We start from the raw sequence: 5,829 nt of genomic DNA on the forward strand, positions 1-5,829 counted from the left end.
AAGTCCTCATAGAATTCCTCCCTTCATCCAAACCTATAAAAACCAAGGGGTCGCAGAATAGTGAAGCACATTCACATATATGTCCCGTAAAGAGGTTTATTGTACTTAGCCCTAAGTAGACGCCCCTGACGAAGCTCAAGCAGCGAAACCCGGGTCGAGCAGCATGGAGATGTTATATTCTGATATACTGATTACAAGTGTAACTTTGTGAGTACAATAAACCTCTTTACGGGACATATATGTGAATGTGCTTCACTAGTCTACGACCCCTTGGTTTTTATAGGTTTGGATGAGGGGAGGAATTTTAAGAGTATTTGTAAAACGCCTGTAAAACCACATGGTGTGAAAGAGGACTTAAGGAATATCTGCAGCGCGATCCTATTTTCGAACAATTCAGTCTACTGCACCCCAATCTTCTGTTCAGGATAAGATTTTGACCCTCCATACATGGGTCTACTGGGGAACATAAGCATTTTTACTCTATGATGCATATCGTGGTCCATCCAGGTCTTGCTATAATCTGTAGATTGGTCCATCACATGTATTTTATCTGTTGTAAATCCTATCGATACCAGAACTTGGACTGGAATATCAGACAGAGGTGGCCATGCAGATGAGCGAGAATCACTAGCTTGGCCATGTTTATAGCTCCCCTAGACCTTTATATATTGGCCCATGCATATCCATGCTCAGTTTTCCTACATGTATCATTCATAAGGGATTTACTGAAATCCAGGTCATGGTGGTAGGATGGGGACCGCCACTAACTTTAATCTGGTCCTGACAATGAGCAGGTTCCCCAATCCAATGACCTATCCATTGAATTATGACTGTAATCATCTTGGCACCTTTACAATGTCTTAAAAGTCAATGTGACTGGCTCTTCTGGAGGATTTTATGTTTACATGCAATAACACACAGGGCAAAGGTATGTATCGCCAGCTTTCTTCAACCCCTAGCTACTGTGTGTCTGTCAGCAGTTTTGTAAAAAGAAAACTGCTGACAGACTCCCTTTGAGTCACAAAGACTTTATTGCAAATGAGACACATCACAATCAGATCAGTAGATAAATTCCACAACAATATAGACTGATTGTGATCTGATTGGTCAGAGATTGGTCAGTGTCAAAGATCCCAGATCGCTTTTTAATGAATCAATGAAAATAGATAAAAACAATGTCAGCAATCATTTTATTTTCATCAGACACATCTCAAACTTTCAATTTTGATGATTGCTAATAAGACACACATGGGATGGTTTACTTGTTGGAGCCAATGTTGGGGAGATCCTTTGGAAGGACACATCTCTTGCTGTTAGGTAGGAGCGCGTAGTTGGGTTTACATGCACAGCCTAGCCTACATTCTATTCTAAGGCAATTTGGGGGAGATACAACACCAGGGCAGTTATTGGCACAAATGGAATATGTTGTGTTCCCGCTGCAGACTCTGCACTTATCCTTTTGAACACATTCACCCCAGATATTTTCTACAGTGCCATTTGGGCAGAAACAACCTGAAACACACATTTTATTGCATGCAAGATTCGGGTTATCGCAGGTTGGTGGACAGTCGCTCCCACAATCAGTATATACTTTGCCATCTGTACAGTCTGCAAAAGAAGAATTAAGAACAAGTTAAGAGAATGTCTGAGTGTAGTAAAGTGTAGTGCCACGCCTTTCCAGAGGATGGTTGTAGTATCAGCTCTATTCCATGGACAGGAGGGGGCGCAGTTTCTTAAAGCAGCCTTTGTTTCATAGTATCAGTCGGACTCTTGACTGTTGATGTGCAGCTTAGGGACACCGTCAGTGGCTCTTTTTATTTCATTTACACACTCTCCTGACCCTGGTGTAAATTAGGTGGGATTGGAAACCCCTTTAAGTAATCAAAAAAACTAAACAATAAATTCACAAAATAATGTAGGTGATAACGGCAAACAATGTACAATATGCACATATGCTGAATTGCTATGGAAGTGTCCAAAGAGCAAGGATCGTCCCATTGCATTCCTTTATCTGGCAAACCAGGTGTGTGCTGAAATGCCAGTCCAGATATATAAACCAAGGAATCCAGGTATAGTGTGAGGCCTCGGCTGATAGCATTGCTCCGAGACACCAGAGGTGTGAGACCACTAGGTACAGATAGTTGATGGAGTCACATCCTTCAGCAGAAAGTTCTTCTTTTATTAAAGATCTTTACGAAGGAAGATGTTTCTTATATAATGGTTCATAAAAGGTAAGACAACCAACTATCCATACCTAGTGATGTAATTCACCTGCGTGTGCTAGGGAAGCAGTAAAGACCGGCCATTAGTGCTGGTGACGTCACCGGGCTCACTGCTAGGTGGAAGTCTCTGCCTAGGATACCCATAGTGAGACCCGGTACCTCACCGAGGAAAAGAAAAAGCCCTTGCCCTGCGCTATGCACGGCAGGACAAGGGGAAACATTGGAGCGTGAAATGCTCCGATGCGCCACTCATTCATGCTGAATGAGGGAACAAGGGGTTATGTCCGGGCTCAGCTCTGAACATGGACAACCCTTTAAACTAGACTGTAGAAGATTCATTCTTGTTCTTTGGACACTTTCATCGACTCAGTATAGTACAATAGTTTAGTATTATACACTGGTTGCCTTTATCCCATCTGTTGTTTTGTGAGGGCGAGTTAATGGTTTATTGGTATGTTACAATGTCACCACTAATAGAAAGTCTCATTGGGAATGATGGTTTCAATTTGAAGAAAACAATTCTGAGCCCATTTTATGGCCGGAGCAGCAGCTGTCACTTTGACTAATGGACCGTTACCCGGGGACTATAGACTCAATATGGAGAAAGTAAAATCGAATACTTATAGTAACAAATCCTTACCAGGTATTGATTGTGCTGTTACCAGAGCAAGGAGCACACCTGCAAAATGAAAATAAAAATGCTAAGTTCATATAAAGAAAAATTCAAAGAACATATGGAACGCGAGGAGTTTCTAAGAAACCGGTACCTAGTGCTGTCAGCAGTCCAACAAGATGAAAGGTATGAGAGGGACTACTGAGGTAGGAGATACAATGGGGCCTGGTCACCACAGGGGTCCTTGTTAAAAGTTAGCAAATTATCCATAATGCTATGTCCCTGCCTCCCCTTCATTAATAATTTGGAAGTATCTGTCTTCTAATGAGCAGACAGTAGAGATGAGACTACTGAATACTTTCATTGCCCACCAAGGACCAGACGTTGACTGTACCACTGCCTGTAAGGATGCAAACATTTTATAAGAAATTTTAAGAGACTATGGTCTGTTACGGGAAGGTTTATATTTCTCTTACAGCAGATGGCAATGACCTAATGAACGTCACTATATGTTCCTACAATGTATTGAGTTTCACCAATCGGACATTATTTTGTGGGTTCCACCTTTTGAGGACAATCTACTTGGTGCCACTGCTGTATTCCTTGCTGGTCCTAGCTAGTACTGAGGAAGATTTATCAGCTTCAGAAACATAGAGAGGTAAGGGTTTAGTTGTATGTAGCTGATTGGTATCATATAGTTCAGCAAATAAATTGTTCTTGAGAATGTGCTAAGACTTCCTTCTCTGAAAGGGAGAGAAAGAGCTGCTAGAGTCTGAAATCTAAACTGTTCATTGATTATCTACAGAGACCCGAGTGACAATGAAATACTAGTAAAATAAAAAGTAAAAACCAATGCTTTTACTTGGGGATGTAATTTGTAGTAAGAACCAATAGTATACAAACATATCATATGTGCAACTCACTTAGGGATATCAGCAGCAATGTGATTGTTCGTGTCATGTTTAACTGGGAGGTCTAACTTTTTTCCTGTAAATAATGAATTGAATTGATTAGAGAGAACAAATATTATCAGAGGTCTGCAAATATACTTATAGGAATCACACTTTGTCTGTTCTTGAACCAAGTTGCTTCCTCACCCCCAAAAAAAAACACACACACCATGATGGCACATTTAAGTAAATCAGTTGGATATTTTCAAAGTATGACAACTTCATTTCAGATTGAAGTCACATCCACAATCTACTGATGGATGTGGGTGCAGCTTCTCTAATCTCTGGTGATCTGTATGGGAAGCACAATGTGGCCGCTCAGTTTCCCTGCAGTGGCCACTTCAGGAGAAATGTGGTATTACATGTCAGCAATACAAGTGAATATACATCCATGTAACACATGGACATGCTGAGTCCCCCATAACGAAGAAGATTCCATGTTATCCATATTCCCCAACTGATGGGACAAACCTTACAATGAAACAAGGAAAGACAAGTCAGCTATCAGCTCTGGTTGGCTTCAAACTGCTTTCCAGTGGGTGATAAGAATTTAGGAAGGACTTTGCCTCCTCAGTTGAAAGGCAATAGAAGAAAATAACGGATAAGAATCTGCAATGGGAGCCTGATCCTGCTTTCTAGTCTAAGAGTTGGTAGAACCAATCTCTGGATCCTTCGTATTGAAGTGCATGTAGAGGTATGAGCCAGCCCCAAAGTGAGGCCCCTCTGTGATGTTAGTACATACCTATCATATTGGTGAAATAATATAATATCTTTTCTTCCAGATAAGAGTAGAAGTTTTGGTACATACCTGGATGATGCACTGTGTATTGTCTTCTGGTGATGCAGGGATACTACTGGTGCGCTATTATATATACATTGAGGGTATGGGTGTGTTCAGGGTGTGTGATCTGTGACCTAGTTTTGGTTTATAATGTGTCATTGATGTCATTATGTAATATTCAATTATTTTACCAGGAATACATGAACATTATGATCTTAAGAGCTGGTGCAACTTTATGTAAATAAGTAGTGTTGAGTGTTTTAGCAAATCTGACATTTGTCAATTTATGTGGTAATAACTTTAAAAGGCTTTTACATATTCAGTCCATTCTGAGATTGTTTTCTTGTCACATATTGTTCTTCAAGACAGTGGTAAAATGGAGTCAAAAAATTTCATTTTTATTGATAAAAAGATACCAAATTTACCCAAAAAATTTAAAAATTAGCAAATTTCCAAATTTCAATTTCCCTACTTTTATAATAGATAGTAATACCTTCAAAATAGTAATTACTTTACATTCCCCATATGTCTACTTCATGTTTGAATCATTTTGAAAATTACACTTTATTTTTTGAGGACGTTAGAAGGCTTAGAAGTTTAGAAGCAAATCTTAAAATTTTTAAGAACATTTCCAAATCCCACTTTCTGGGGCTTACATATTAGAAACCACCCATAAATCACCCCATTTTAGAAACTACACCCCTCAAGCTATTCAAAACTGATTTTACAAACTTTGTTAACCCTTTATGTGCCCCACAAGAATTAAATGAAAATGGGAATGAAATTTCAAATTTTCCCTTTTTTTTTTGCAGATCTTACATTTTAATCAAATTTTTCTTCAACACATTAAGGGTTAACAGCCAAACAAAACTCAAAATCTATTACCCTGAATCTGGAGTTTACAGAAACACCCCATGTGTGCTCAAAAACCGAAGTATGGGCGCACAGCAGGCTTCAGAGTGGAAGGAACACCACATGGCTTTTGGAGAGCGGATTTAGCTGAAATGGTAATTGGGAGCTATGTCGCATATGTAGACACCCTGAGGTGGTCCTACAATGGAAACCTCCAAAAAGTGACTTCATTCTGGAAACTAAACCCCTCAAGGAATATATTAAGGTGTGTAGTGAGCACTTTGACCCATCGGGCGTTTCACAGAATCAGGAAACGCTTGGCTGTGAAAATGAAAAATTTTCATTTTTTGCACATTTTTCACAAGGGGTAACAGGACAAAATGCACCCCACATTTTGTTACCCATTTTCCC

The 5,829-nt window shown here is 39.7% G+C and overlaps 1 long non-coding RNA gene across 1 annotated transcript; it reads right to left on the reverse strand.

Moving 5' to 3' along the window:
* Window positions 1-1,171: 1,171 nt before the first annotated feature.
* On the reverse strand, window positions 1,172-4,663 carry LOC120993316. Its single transcript, XR_005777213.1, has 4 exons — window positions 4,594-4,663; window positions 3,759-3,822; window positions 2,863-2,901; window positions 1,172-1,608 (listed from the first exon to the last, which is right to left on the reverse strand). It is a non-coding gene; the product is annotated as an uncharacterized LOC120993316 (long non-coding RNA).
* Between the last annotated feature and the right edge of the window lie 1,166 nt (window positions 4,664-5,829).

This window comes from Bufo bufo, chromosome 1 (assembly GCF_905171765.1).
Source record: "Bufo bufo chromosome 1, aBufBuf1.1, whole genome shotgun sequence".
NCBI lineage: Eukaryota > Metazoa > Chordata > Amphibia > Anura > Bufonidae > Bufo > Bufo bufo.